Source organism: Antennarius striatus, chromosome 22 (assembly GCF_040054535.1).
Source record: "Antennarius striatus isolate MH-2024 chromosome 22, ASM4005453v1, whole genome shotgun sequence".
NCBI lineage: Eukaryota > Metazoa > Chordata > Actinopteri > Lophiiformes > Antennariidae > Antennarius > Antennarius striatus.
Window position 1 is genome coordinate 11,526,063 of NC_090797.1, and position 14,083 is coordinate 11,540,145.

The 14,083-nt window shown below is 40.2% G+C and overlaps 1 protein-coding gene and 1 long non-coding RNA gene across 5 annotated transcripts in view; one reads left to right on the forward strand and one right to left on the reverse strand.

The window, feature by feature from the left end:
- slc38a4 (solute carrier family 38 member 4) overlaps window positions 1–6,511 on the reverse strand; it is a 26,482-nt gene extending 19,971 nt beyond the window's left edge. The window contains exon 1 of the mRNA XM_068306407.1: window positions 6,418–6,511. The gene's annotated coding sequence lies outside the window, so the exon portion shown is untranslated. The remainder of the gene's footprint in view (window positions 1–6,417) is intronic.
- Window positions 5,844–11,824, forward strand: LOC137589026 (uncharacterized). Of its 4 annotated transcripts, none has more exons than XR_011034128.1 (6): window positions 5,844–5,995; window positions 6,432–6,625; window positions 6,854–6,905; window positions 7,471–7,658; window positions 7,788–7,912; window positions 10,154–11,824. It is a non-coding gene; the product is annotated as an uncharacterized lncRNA (long non-coding RNA). The 4 variants fall into 4 exon arrangements; XR_011034127.1 differs by having other exon boundaries at window positions 5,845–6,177; XR_011034129.1 differs by having other exon boundaries at window positions 5,845–6,173; window positions 7,788–7,907.
- Window positions 11,825–14,083: the final 2,259 nt, after the last annotated feature.

Consider the following 14,083-nt stretch of genomic DNA (forward strand, 5'->3'; position numbering starts at 1 on the left):
AAAAACGGTTTGGAATCCCAAACGTAGATGTGATCGGGAAATGGAAGTCTGGTGATTCATTCTTGACATAATCAGCCTGCCTCTCTGACTGCTGCAAACAGTTTTCAAAATATCAAAAACTCATTCAGGAATAAAACAGCTTTGGTTTAGTCGTAACTCAAGTGATCATTTTTGTGTGAGTCTGTTGTCGTGTGACTGACTAAACCTGACTCTTCCAATCATAGTCATGCCACATGGTTATGCTAATGAAACACAGCAAGTTAAAAACAGGACTACAGCTGGTTGTATCAGATTTGGAGGCTACTATCATGAAAAAGGTACAGCATATCACACAACTGATGGTCACACACAACTGTGCTTTACCGAGAGCAAAAGATCCTCCAGATGATCCAGTCTGTGCTTCCAATTGGGGGGAGTTCACGGCCCACGGCATGCTGGGACAAGTTCCTCTGACCTTTCTATTACACTCTCCACACATGTGGGCTACAAGCCACCAGCAGGGCTCACTATAGTGGGATGAAGTTGAAGAGTTTACAGATTTCTCATAGATTTTCTTCTTATTACATTTAACCTTGAATTAGCTCATCCAGAAATGTACTAAATCTCAAACGGCAATGGTTCTGAAACGCCAATCCGTTATAAATCCATAAGCTAATATTCCACTGCACATATATCATTACCATAAATGTCATATGGAGTTTTAGGGCCTCACAGTTTATTCCCTGTGGGAAATAAACGCCTTCCTTTCAAATTTATGTATCTTATGGACTTTATTAATGCCCAAGTGGGTAAATTGGGTTAAAGTGGGGTCATGTTAGTAAATCTTGCATGTGGTTTTATATGTGTCTGACTACAGTATGTTCACTCATGTCCTTATGTAATCAGACAGGAATTATGGTTTCCGCAGAGTGATGGGTTTTAAACAGCAGTTGTCAGGGTTCATGGAGAATCATGGCAAAAGGTTTGCTAACGTGAATGCACTTATTAGAAATGTTTGGAAGAGTAACACAGAAGAAAACTGAATTAATCTGAATTAAATCTATGTAAAAGGAATTTAAAGAACGAGGATTTTGAGGAAATCTTACAATTTATTTGAAGTTTTAGCAGTGGGGGGATACATAATGATGTTGACATTTATGGATTCTCCATATTTACATGTGCTTAAACTACAAATTAGGTGGGAGTGTTTTGTAGAATATAAATTTCTTTTGTTAACTTTAAAAAAAAAAAAATCCAGACAGAACATGTGACCCAAGTATCTGAAAAGCTGCCAGATCTTAAATGTTGACCTGTCACTCAAACCAATTAGAAATAGATTCTGGCTCTGCATAGACAGCTTCAATTTATCCAAGTTAGATGAACTTCTCTATAGGAGAACAAACATGTGACTAATTTCACCTGATATATGTAACACTTGTCCCAAGGTAACGCCCTATCGGCATTACCTACGAGTGTCCTTGTGAGTGTATCTGCTCTCGCAGCACCCCCCCCAGTTCATCTTATCAGTTATTATTGATCTGCATGTTGTAATAATGATGGTGGCCACTTGCTTTCCACAAAAAAGAAAAAAAAAAGAAAAAGAGAAAAGCTCACACTGAGGTTTTTGACCTTGCTCTTAGCTGAAGGTCACATTAAGTCTCTGGGGAGAAGGAGATTTGTTTTTTTAACATATATTTTAAGTTGTTGTTTTGTCCTTTGTACAGAGATTTCATTGGGCGTCACGGATGATGATTACTCATTCAGCAAGACACCTTGTTTTGATGAATGAGTAATAATCATCCTGGAAACTATTTCTTGGTTTCCCTGATTTTCCAAAGTTGAAAACTGGCCAACGTAAACAGACACTCTGAACAGAACATTACATCAAGGCTACAAGAGAACCACAGATAGAAAAGAGTCAAGGCCTGAACTTTTGTAGCTTCTTATTGAAACATTAATTTTATTCTCATAATATCATCGTGAAGAAGAAGAATGCAAATAGTGACGGGCAGAGCGGCAGAGAGCCAACGAGCACCCAATGACGGGACGGTGTTTTGCTCAAGGGCACCTCGGCAGGGCTCAGGAGGTGAACTGGCACCTTTCTACTGCAAGTTGCACCATTATTATGAGATAATGAGCCTTCAATAAATCAAAAACTTGTAGCTTGTTTTTGTCTACGTGCTCAAATCTGGCAAAACGTTATGATTAGGGAACGTCTTCATTTTGAAGAAGAGTGACGTCGTTCCTTATATAACCTGCAATCACTACAGAAAATGTGTGCCTATACTTAATTGTGAAACTACCTGGACTAACCATCTGAGGATTATAATTATCGCCGACGTTTCTCTCAAATTCCAACCTTAAATAATTGTTTCATAATTCTTTCTATCGATTCTAACCTTTTCATTTCTTTTGTAAACGTGTGTAGAATCACACCATTTTTTGGCTTCCTCCCACAGGTGTGAGTGTGAGCTTGAGTGTGTGTCTGTCTTTCTGTGTTTCGCTGCATTGAACTGGCAACCTATCCAGGGTGTACCCCTCTTCTCACCCATAGTTAGCTGGGATGGACTCTAGGGGTAACCTGTGATACAGATTAGCAGCTGAAGACGAGATTACAATCGTCTCGTTTTCAAGAAGGTGAATGAATGGATGTTACACCATCACTTCTTCCTCTTATGTAAGGAGGAACTTAGAGGGCGGTGGGGGGTACACGGTCACTCTATGGCGACTGGGTATTATTAGCAGTCAAGAGAGGAATGAAGGAAACTGGAGTCGCCACTTAAATATGACTTACTTCTCCTGGTTGGATTGATTTACAGTATTTTCTGCACTTTAAGGCGCCCCTAAAAGTCTTTAATTTTCTCAAAAAACAACAGTGCGCCTTATAATCCAAGTGCGCCTTAAATATGAAAATGTTTTTAAAATAAGCACTTCATTAAGGTGCGCCTTATAGTATAGAACAGAGCAAACGTCTGTTAAATGTCCTTAAAGTCACCTGAGCTAATGATTTTAATCTCATGTGCTGATCTTGTCGAACAATACCATTATCTTTTATGTGTAAGTCATTATCTGTCCCCATACTGTTTCTGTTTCCAGAGGCGTTTCCCAGTGTGTGGTTCCACTGGGACATTCAGGTTTGTCAGGTATTCATTACATTAAAATAAGAAGCCAAATGTGGTTTAGCTGCTTTACACTAACACACCAAGAGGCAAAAGACAGATTAAAAATATTTAGCTAAATGATCTCTTCTAAAATCTTCAGGAAGTAATCAGATCCCATTAATCTATCATTTTCAGATCACTTTAATCTACATAGGAAAAAAAATATGTGATGATGAGTTTGAGACCAAGGTCAATGTAAACTCATACCCAGGACACTTCACCTCTTCAGGAACAGTTAGAGACTCTTGGTTTGATCAGAATCAGACATTAAGGAGATTGTGTGTGGTGGTTATTTCCTGATTTGAATCTGAGCCTCACGAGAAAAAGACTAACATTCATTTTAAAAATACACACGTCCATACACTCATCATCAGTAACCCGCTTCTTTTGCTGTCGCGGGGGGTTGCTGGAGCCTATCCCAGTGCACTTGAGGCGTGAGGCAGGGTACACTCCAGGCACGACGCCAATCTGGATTTTAAAAATAGCTCGTTTATATTTAGAAGAAATGAGAGAAACACTTCTGGATGTGGCTTTCCTATGGGGATTATTTAACCGTGTGATCACACCGATCACAATGGGTTCATACTGAAGCGTGGCCCGATGTAGATGAATCCAGAGACCGGTCGCCGTGCCAACACACAAAGAAACACCTCCACTGATCATGACGCAGTTGTCTTGGCTGCTATAACACAATAACTACAATCTACTGCGTATATACCGAAAACAGCACCAGATACCACTTATGTGATGATTCTTAATGATTATCTTTAATCACTGGATGCTGCGATTGGAGAGAAAGTCAGGACAATAGAAATGGTGTTTTTGAATAAACCAGGGAGTCATTTTAACTTTGTTGTCAGTAGCAATTATCGGTTATAAAAAGTTTTGGCCGGTGAACTAAGCGTTCCAGCAGCTGTGTCGGCAAACATCCCTTTCACCGCGTGGAGAGCCAGGGAGAATAAAGGAATGTCTCTGCTTGGATCTCCTCTCAAATGACGCGTAGACGCTCAGGACTGATTGTCGTCTCGTCTTTCAGGTCAAATCAGTAGCTTCTCACTTCGTCTCACTACCAACGTCTCTGTTTTAGAAACTTCCAAAAGTTTCTCCGCTTTGTGACTCTCTCCCTGTCTCTTTGTGTTAAAAAGATATCCGCCTGGTCAGTCCTTCAACCCCCATCTGCCCCAGAGGGGTAAGACCCACCACCAACAACCCCTGAGGGGGAGAGAGAATCCACCACCCTTTTCTGTTCCAGCATGGTCGTCAGACGTCAGTTCCCTCACCAGGAGCATTAGTAACGCCACCGAGGTGAAACTACTGATAGAATTTGAAAAAAAGTGTACATTTACCTGTAGGTCAAGCCTACTGAAGAGATGCATTATGGGAAAGAGAGGAATATAAATAATAGTTTCTCTTCTGCTAAACTCACATTAAAACCTTCTATCGCTTCATTTCTTTTAGAGCACATTTGTTCAGTTGTGTGAATGCAAACATAACACCAACACCATTACACACACACACACACACACACACACACACACACACACACACACACACACACACACACACACACACACTTGGTTATCATTATTTAAGCAGTTGAAGATGGATGGATGAATGAATAAATTATTAATAAGGAGGATGGATATTACTGGCCACTTCTTTCTCTGATGTGAGGAAGCACTTAAGGGATGGGGGGGGGGTACACTGTCACTTTGTGGCGACGGGGTATTTATAGCAGTCAAGAGAGGAATGAAAGAAACTGAAGTCACAACTTAAATATGTCTTAGTTCTCCTGGCTGGATTTAGTGTTTGTGTTCATTTAAAGCAGCAGCTCCTCTGTTTAAATGCTTCACTTTAAGAACAGAAATTATTGGTGCAAAAAAAAAGGAGCAAACAGCTGCTAAAAGTCCTTAATGTCACATGAATTTTTTTTTAAGTATCTTGTTGAACAATGCAATTATTTTGTACGCGTAAGTCATTCTGGTGTGGTGTCAAATAATAACTCGTAGGTGTTAATTATCAGAGCTGTCTGTGTCCAGAGGCGTTTCTAGTGTGTGATAGAGGGCAGTGTGTGGTTCCACTGGGACAGTCGGGTTTGTCAGGTGTTCATTACGTTAACAGAGGAAGCAAATTATTGGTTTAGTCGCTCTACACCAAACACACCCTGGAGCAAACAGGAGATTTTTAAAAATAGCTCATTTATGTTTAGAAGAAATGAGAGAAGCTCTCATGAGATCTCCTGTGGGATCATCCTGCGGGGATAGCTGTCAGCTCATCTAACCATATGGTGATTCCTGTCATGGGTTCATGCTGGAGTGGAAAAGTTTGTTAACTCACAGACAGGATTTACTCCATCTAGGCAGCGATGTGCAAACTATTTGATATTTCCCCTCTAACCTATTTAGTTTCATTTCTGACTGGAGGAGGAATCAAACTGATGTCAATAAGAGAGGGAGAAACCTGACTGAGCTTCAGTTGTGTTAAATTAAATCAAGTTTAAGTTAGTTTAGTTAATCAGAGCGTGGCAGCAGTTTGAGGTCATGTCATCAGAGGTTTACTAGTCCTCAGTGTGCCCCCCCCCCAGACCTAATTCAGCATTCTTCTGCCTGCTGGTTACGTAAAGACAGGATCCACGCTGTGCGTTTAGACACGGTTCTCCTCTACTGAATAAAAATAGCGCGCCAGAATTATGGGGTTTGGTGTATATTTGTACTTTGTGAGATGGATATGCGCCGGGAGCAGACTGAATGATGCAATCTGGGGGGAAATTTTTAAAAAAAAAAAATAGTCGCCTTTGTGTTCCCTCCCAGTCAACTCAAGAAAGACGCACAGCAAAACGCGCAAAAACACAACAGGCGAGTTTGAGTATGTTGAGACTTCAGGAAAAAAACGCGTCATTTGGAGGGAAATTCAGTCGCTACCAACCAAAGTTTGAGAGTCTTAGATAAAATGAAGACGCGTTTGGAGCTTTCTAATAATGACTTAAGACAACACCCTGCAGGAAGCGCTCCACGCTGCTGCTCCTCACAACACGCAAGTAACAGTTTATATGTCAAATAATCACTGGAAAGTATTTTAAAAGTAGTAAACTCATGCACAAGAAAGCATTGCATTCATGTAATTATGTTGGAACAATCATTAAATCATTATAATCTTTTGCATTACAATTAAATAATTATAAATTAAAGTTAAACTGGATCAAGAGAATTTAAATCACATACAGGTTAGAATAAAAGGGAGAAAAAAAAAACTAAGGAAGACATTTGTAAACGCTTACCTATAATGTTTCAGAGTCGGACAGCTGTCTGAGACGGAGGAGGAGGCGCACTAGTGAGGACAGCGTTTGGAGACCCTTCCCATTTAACCAGTAAGGAGTCTGAGTGGAAATTTCCATCTGCCATGTGATGAGGGCAACTCCTGAGGCGTTTCAGCGCCAAAGCCCTGCTGGTGGGGTCCGCATTCCTTGTTGGTCACCCCCCTACTAGGTAATGTTTGACGATTGTCTCAAATTAACGCACTGACTGGTGGGGGTTAACGCGGTCAAATGTTTTCCTTCAGTAAACCGAAAATATAATGATTAGAAATAATATAATGGCTATTTACATTCTATACAGGGCCAGCTTTGTGTTTGCGCAACAAGTCAGACCAAATAAAAAGGTGTATTTAATGATTGTGGCCCTTTACTGATGGGATCCTTTGTTTACATTCTGCAGGGCCACGTTGTAGAAGAAAAAAGGAGCGCAAAGCCAGACTTAAAGGGAAAGTGTGAGTAAAACACAGGGAGGTGGGAGGAAGTGTGGAATTAAGTTAAGTGGCGACAAAAACGTTTGCGATTTCCTGATTGCAGCTATTTTAACGTGGGAATTTGTTGTTTAGTATTTATTTATTGTTTGTGACGTCAGTCTAAACTGAAGTGAGTTGTGCATGTTAGAGGTGAAATAAATAAATGAGAATATGATCAGCAGCTACATAAATATTGGAAACAGGGATGCAATGTCAGTCTGAACCCCATAAATGAAAAAAAAAAAACAAAGATAGATGAAAACGAAACCTCCAATAATTAGGATAAACTATAAGGACTCATATAATGCAGGAGAAACATGTGGGTCTGCACCTTAATTCTGATCCTCAGCCATTCTGGGGGAAATTTTTTGTGCAGAAAGTAACTGAAATGTGAATCCTTACAGAAGAGAGAGACTATACTGTATTATGAGTGTGCACTCAGAGGCAAGGTCTCATTTAAACACGTGGAACAGGGTGATTTCTCCTCAGATTGCTGTCTGTCCAATCATTGATGTGTTTCTTACAGAGCCTTGTTTCTGTTCTTTAGCCTCTGATGCAAAAGCGCCTGAAGAAACAGCGACAGGAATTCATGAAGACCTCCTAAATTTTCATATATTTCTATCGTGGCAACCCTGTGAGCTGAACAGTCAGACACATGTTCAGTAATACTGTCAGGACGGCGTCTGTCTGCAGCCTGTCTTCACCTGTTCGGCCAAACATTACACCTGATTTCAAGTGAATGTTTCTAAATACGAGCTTTCATCAACTGTAGAGCTATTTTAAGTTATATTAGTATTTGTGTATCGTCACTGTCAACAGGTTCAAAACGTTCTGATAGCTGATATTGTTCTTTGTGTAATGCAGACAGCCAGAGATATGGTCCAATGATGGAAAGTCTGTATCTGAAACAAACAGATCTGAATGAGGTCCTCTCGTCCTGCATCCAGAGGACTTAACATCCCAGTCGTTACAGGGGTGGACTGTGTAAGGTATTTGATACTGTTCCATTAGAGCACGGTTTGACCCTCTTCACGTCAATAAGGACACGCTGATCGTGTTATTTTAGTACCATTAGGACAGAGAGCAGAGTGTTCATTTCTTCTGACTCTTTACAGATATGAACTCCTTTTCTCTGCAGTACATACAGTATTTTCTGCCCTATAAGGCGCACTGGACTATAAGGCGCAATGTCGGCTTTTGAGAAAATTAAAGGCTTTTAGGTGTGCCTAATAGTGCGGAAAACACTGGAAATAATGAACATGTCATTCCTGCACATGTAGTTAATGTTAACTGCTTGAAATAAAGCAGTTTGTGTTTGACTTGACTGTTTGTTTTTCACGGGGATTTTTGAGTGTTGCAAGTCAACCCTTTGTTAAAAAACACTTTTATTAAAAAACATTTCTAGTGAAGAACGTGGCCATGTAGACATTGTTGGTGGTGTTCTCAGGAGTAACACGACTTGTGGAGATCTTTGTCTCGTCATCTCATCTCATCTGCTGGTGATGAATAATATTATTTATATGAACAACTGTTTCAATTAACCCAACGGCTGTCGTTTTGGAGCAGCAGCTGGAACCCAGAGTGAATTTCTTCTTGCTGATCCAACAGACATCCAGCAGTTCAGCAACATGCCTCATAGCCAAACCTTGTGCAGCACATTTAACTTAAATTTAGTCTGGCTTTCTGATGAAAAATAAACTAGAGTATAGTGACCAAATTCAAAAAATAGAAAGAGGCAAGAATAGAGAATAAATATATAGGTGCATTGTAATCAGAGGACCAATCGGCTGCTTGTAATGCACCATTGTGATCCATGGTGAGCAGGAAAGTCGTCTTTTCCATTCATTATTTGATTTTTTAGCATGGTCAATCCTACAAAAGAAGTAATATATGAATAGAAATGCATGGAAGAAGTTAAAAGACCCATCAGCTAATATAGGAAAGTGTCCCATCCCATCAATGATTAATAAGAGTCTCTGATTATCCTCATGTGACCCTAAATCACAAGTGTCTAACTATCATCTGAATGTCATCTGTTATACAAAAGTCAGAATCTCTTCCAATCACAAATGCAGTTGGATGGATGGGTTTCATGTTGACATAAAAAGCAAGTTTCTCTTTTCTGAAGGAGAATAATCTTAATGTAAATGTTATTGTAGCAGACAAACAGTTAATAATGTTAACAAAAGCTATAAAGTTTCTGCATCTGGCAGTCTTCTGTGTGTCATATGGTCTCAAAATGATCAGAGACGTTGAATTTCCAATTATAACAAGGTAAATCCATCAGTTATACAGTCAACAGGTTGTCTCCAGATTAAACCAGATGACATCCAAACGCTGCGTTTTGGTTTGTTTCAATCTCAAATATTTTACTCCAAATTGATCATCTTAAAAAAACCCAACAACAACAACAACAGTGCAAGCACATGCCTCATAAAACGAAACAAAAAAACGGATGGTTGTCTGAGTTAACTAGAAAATTGCTCTCTGCGTGTGACTAATTCTCAGACAGGATTAACTGAGGTAGCGTGTCCATTTTGGAGACAAGCAGACAGTGACAATCATATGATCTCCTCCTGCTCTCAGTGGTGGAGGTCAGTGAAAAAAATCTCTCTTTAAAGTTAAATATTTACGTGTGATGTTCTCACATCCACAGTGAACAGACCTTCAGAGTTTGCTTCTTAAATGATCTTCAGGCTGAGAGGGTCTGAGAAACCAGTTCCTTCAATGGAAACCTCATCAGATATTTATAATAAAACACATTCAGCAGTCAAAACACAACTTTTATTTTATATTTTCTTTTTTTAAAGTCTATTTGAAATGAAAGAGTTGCCTGCTATTAATAAATTGCAACAGAATTAATTCATAAATCAGAGATTTTCTTTTTTAGTATTGTACTTAGGGCTTTGTCTGCACAACCAGATTGATGTAGAAACACTAAGATTATGTACAGTTTGACTCAAATAATTATGTTTGATAAACTGCTTTACCTCCAAACTGGAATAATGGTGATTAATTCACAAAATTTTATTGTCTCTCCACTGAATTGACCCAAAGGGGTGAAGATGCCTATCGTTAAAGTCTTCCTTTTCCTCCATTTTAACCCTTTAACCTGTCAATAAGATAATGGAATCAATGAACTTACATGATGATGAGTGACTTAATAGTTTTCATCAAATTCATCTAATGATTTTTTGTTCTTTTCTCCATTCAACTTCACTTTTGGGCAGTGGTGTGAACTTATAGCAAACACCTGGTAGTGCTCAGTAAAAGCCGGCCTTTCCGCAGAAAACTGAAGGTCGACTTTGCAGGTCAGATGTGAGTGAACCTGTCCTGCCTGCGCTGGTCAAACAGTGTAGAACCTGAGCGTCTGGATGTGTACGTACTGCTGACAAATAGAGGTTGCGTAAACGTCTGTCATACTTTTTGATCAAACTCGTTAAACATTACATTGTTATGTAACTCAGATGACACAATGTGCTAAGCAAATTCTTTTTCTTGTTCATGTGATTCTTTGGAGAACTGGACTTTGCTGGACCTGAACTGGGGAGGGATGCTTCAGGAGCTCCTACCATCGTGTGAGAAAAGAAATGAACGGAGCGACGGCCTCCTGTGTGCTGAATTGTATCATCTGTGCTTTGCTCTGGTTTCATGAAGAGCAGCACAGGAGGGTGATGCTGAGACCCAGCGTACATGTTTTTGTCCTATCCAACATCTGTGTGCTTGATCGGAAGTCAGACGTGTCAGAGGAGAGACCCTCACAAAGACCTTTCACCTCAAACAGTCACGTCTGGATTATTATTGGATCTGCACCCCGCTGGACTCCGTCAAAGGCATCAACAACCACATCTCACATCATCAACATCTGATCGGTTTTGTTTTTTTTGCGTCACCTGGACATAAAGTCCTGTGGTTCACCAGAGTTCAGGTGACTGAAGAGGAAATGTTGAAAAATCTCTGTCGCATTGCTGTGGAAAGAATTCTTTTTCCATTCTGTAAGGGAATGTTTAGGAAACAAACATGGGTGAAAACAGATCTTTCAGTGATGATTCTGACTCTGTGACGTTTGTGTCAAGCAGACTTTGCTGTGTGCTACTAATAGAATTGTCTCTTCTTCTTCTTCATCCATTTCATTTCACTACCCCGTTTTTAAGTCTTTACCTACAAAAAAAACACTTCTGCAGTCGGTCAGTGTGGCCCCAGGCTCAGGATTTGGTGTGAATAGATGTGAAATCCTGAGAACGCAGGAGAAAATGCTAATAATTCTTGACCTGAAGGAAATTCTTGGACCGTGACCCAGAGCTAGAAGTCTCAACTCAGACATTCCTTCAGGTTAGGAAAGAACCTCACATTTTCCATTAGTGGCTTATTTAACAAATAAATCCTATGTAAAGTATTTACCGCACTATAAGACGCACCTAACAGCCTTTAATGTTCTCAAAAACCTACAGTGCGCCTTATATATTACTTTTTTTTTAATTGATGGTGCACCTTATAATCCAGTGGTCCTCATAGTGCGGAAAATACTGTATATTTAAAATTATATTTGCTGTGAAATCGCTGCTTGCTATTTACAGCTACTGACGATTTAATGCTATCACAGCAAACCTAAATACAAATTGTGTGTAAAAATCACATCAGTCTGATCTTGAGCCATTCTGGGGGACGTTTTTGTCCAACGTGTAACAGAAATGTGAATCCTCACTACAGAAGAGAAGAACTTTGTTATAAGTGAGCACTCAGAGGCTACGTCTAATGCGCTTAGAATGAAAAAGACAAACGCAGATAGACTGAGATGTTAAGTAATTTGTTGGACATCAAGTTTTAAAAAAAAAAAGTATAATTTTGTCTTTTTTTAATCACATGTTTGACTTTAGGTGTTGAATAAAGAAAAAAACAAGTTTTCTTGTAAAAAATTTTTCTTGCTGTCTTTTGGCTGCTGGAGCTCGAGTCTCCCTTCATGCAGTTGAAATGAGGATACGTAAAAGGATAATGAAATTCATTCATTCACACGTGCATGCATGTGCACCTCATGGAACTGAACCCGTGGCCTTGTTACCAGAAATAATCACCGACGACGAGCAGTGTGCGAACAAGTGTTATCGCCGTTCCAATGATAACCGACAGGAGGAAACAATTCCTCCCTATCTCCGCAGCGTTAAACTGAGGGGTGTTTGCCAACATTCAGCCTGGATTATTGACACCGTTGACCTCAGATGAGTGTGTTTGTCTCAACACATCAGTCTGGAGGAATTTATTCAGCTTTTCTTCACCAGGACGTCCCAACCAACCCGTTTCTGTGGTTCTGTGTCAGATTTAAAGCCTTCAACTCAGAGTTTGTGATCATGATTAATTAGTGAGTTCCTCTGTGTGAATCCTCCAGGGGCCCCTTGTGCACCCCTCATGACAGAACAACACAATACTGAAAGGCCTCATCATTTCCCTGATTCTTCCACTTCTTTGCTCTGACCATTAATTTCAGAGTCTTGTTACATAAGTCATTACGCAACTTGTTTGTCCTTTGTCTGCTATTGTTTCCCTGTTCCCTAACGGGTCTGGGGGCAGGTTTGTGAGTGGATGAGGCCTCTGAAAGGAGCCCAACACTCCTCTGCATCAAACCCACACAGGCGGTCAGCTTCCTGTCTCCAGGCACGTCCCAAAAGGTTTGGAGGAAACAGGAACACGTGGCGATTGTTGCACAGTTCGGATCACTGGCAATAGAAGTCATTCATTCATTTATTCATTCATTCATTGATCCGCTGTGGTTGGGAGCTGGAGCCTATCACAGCTGACTGAGGGCGTGAGGCACCAATGCACTACTGTGGCAATATTATTCACTTTGCTATTCGTTGGATTACTTTTTTTGGGGGGGGGGGGGGGGGGGGAGAAGGAATGAATTACACACCAATCTGGAATAACACTTTCTCCTGGGTGGGTTGTGAAAGAAATCAGCTGCTCAAACAAAAACATGTGTCGTGTCACAGTAACACAGATGAGAAACTGAAGCACACGTTTGGTTTTCTTTTTGTTCCATTCATGAAATACTGCATTTAGTTGTAACGTGAACTACTTTGGCCTTCGTACCACCAAAATAAAACTTCTTAGTCGGGTTTCTCAGTAGAGATCCATTAATATCCACCAACTGCTGAAGGAATATGCGTTCTCTTAGGAGTTGGTAACTGTGTGCTCGTGCAGCAGACAACAGGTAACTATAACAGCTTTAAACTGAGGGAAGTCGTGTCGGTGACATCTGCTGCAAAAGCCATCTGTAATAAGATAACATTAAAGCTCAGCATCTGTCCACCAGACACAGGAACCAGTAAAATCTATGTTAATCTACGTTAATCTTGGTTTTTGTGTGTTGTTGCACATTCTTCTTTATGAAAAGTGTTTAACGTCTCCTGAATGACAAGATCAGCTTCAGTTCTTGGAATGTCAGATCCGGCTTTGCAGAGTTTGCGTGGAAAGGAGACAGAAATACGTCAGGCCTGTGGAGACACTGATCAGACAAGGCCACCCGGCTCCAGATACGCCGTCACACAACGTGACCACGTCTTCATCATCAAACATGTCGATGAGATGAATCTGTGGACGGCTGCCAAAACAAATCTGATCTGAGAAAGCCTTGACTTGAGCAGTTAGCAAACATTGGCACACATTTACACATTTAACCCTCCAGGTCCAATGTTCACTCTATTCCTTATTTGTCCTGACTGACGTCTAGGAACAAGGTCTGTCTCTTCATCTTCATCTGGGTTTTCATTAGAAGCAGAAGATGAGTCAGAATCAGAACCCTTAAAGTTAGAAAAATTAGTTAATGCTTGACTGAAGTCTGGTCAGGGTGAAAAAAAAAGTATAATCAAATAAATAACAATAGAAGTTAAAATCTGGTCAAAAATACCCAAACTTTACTCCACGTGTTTATCCCTTAATAACACCTATAATATAAAGAAACACAGTAAATGCATTTAAGTCTGTTGTTTAAGTCTGTTTCATCTGACTTAATTCCACCCACAGCAAAAACACAAATACAAACAGCTAAAGCTGTCCTAACTCCAGCAGAGGGTTGTGCATGCATTTCCAGGTATTTATGGCCTTTACTTCCTCAGTATGTGGAAACAGGCTTTTGTCTGGTTGTTAAAGGGGGGGGCGGGGGGTTG